General features: G+C 41.4%; 1 pseudogene; it reads left to right on the forward strand.

The window, feature by feature from the left end:
- The window catches only part of LOC116700868 (myosin-7-like), a 24090-nt pseudogene that overhangs the window by 21866 nt on the left and 895 nt on the right, over positions 1-1329 (forward strand).

Here is a 1329-nt window from a genome sequence, read left to right on the forward strand (position 1 = left end):
GCAAGCAGCTGAGGCCCAGAAACAACTTAAATCTGTTCATGCACATTTAAAGGTATAAATTAAGTGAAAAAAATACAACTAGCATCAAATTGTTTTCAGGAAATAACTCAGAATTGAAATTCTTTGGGCTTGATCTTCAAGGATGCTCAACTTCAACTTGATGACTCTTCAAAACAATTAACACCTTGGACATATTGCATTGCAGTATCACTTTATTCAACTTGCTTCACAATAAATTTCCCGCATTTCCAGGACCTTCAGCTCCAGCTTGATGATGCTCTTCGGGCCAATGATGATCTAAAGGAAAACAATGCCATAGTTGAGAGACGCAACAACCTTCTTCAGGCTGAAGTGGAGGAGCTCAGGTCTGCTCTGGAGCAAACTGAGCGAGGCCGCAAACTTGCTGAGCAAGAGCTGCTGGATGTTAGTGAAAGGGTGCAGCTCCTGCACTCACAGGTGAGATGCAGTGATTGTCAATATGTTATAGCATGTTTGTTTAACATACACTGTTTTCACAAGGCAAATTTGAATATTTCTGTAAAACTAGAACACCAGCCTGATAAATCACAAGAAGAAGCTGGAGGCCGATACATCCCAGCTTCAGGCAGAAGTAGAAGATGCTGTGCAAGAGTGCAGAAATGTTGAAGAGAAGGCCAAGAAGGCCATTACTGATGCTGCCATGATGGCAGAGGAGCTGAAGAAAGAGCAGGACACCAGTGCTCACCTGGAGCGTATGAAGAAGAACATGGAGCAAACCATCAAAGACCTGCAGCACCGTCTGGACGAAGCTGAACAGATTGCCATGAAGGGAGGCAAGAAGCAGGTGCAGAAGCTCGAGTCCAGGGTGAGTTCACTTGGCTCTTTGGCTCGTGCATCATTTAAATATGTTAAATAAATTGCTGCTCTATGTAAACTACAGAGGTGGCTGACTTTTTTGACAACATGCTGCAGGTCAGGGAACTTGAAAATGAGGTGGAAAGTGAACAGAAAAAGGCCAGTGATGCTGTAAAGGGAGTAAAAAAGTATGAAAGACGTATCAAGGAGCTTACCTATCAGGTAACTGTCAATCTAGACCAAAGTCTATTCATGCAATGAACATTTAATTTAGAGTTAAAATATACATAAATGTTTACATTAACGATGTTTCTGCACAATTTAGACAGAAGAAGACCGTAAAAATCTAGCTCGTCTTCAAGATTTGGTGGACAAGCTGCAGCTCAAGGTGAAATCCTATAAGAAGGCTTCTGAAGATGCTGTAAGTACAAGTGAAATTCAAATACAATACTTGTACATATGAGACATATACGCATAAGCTTTGTCAGATCTGAT

This window comes from Etheostoma spectabile, chromosome 13 (assembly GCF_008692095.1).
Source record: "Etheostoma spectabile isolate EspeVRDwgs_2016 chromosome 13, UIUC_Espe_1.0, whole genome shotgun sequence".
In the NCBI taxonomy this organism is placed as follows: Eukaryota; Metazoa; Chordata; class Actinopteri; order Perciformes; family Percidae; genus Etheostoma; species Etheostoma spectabile.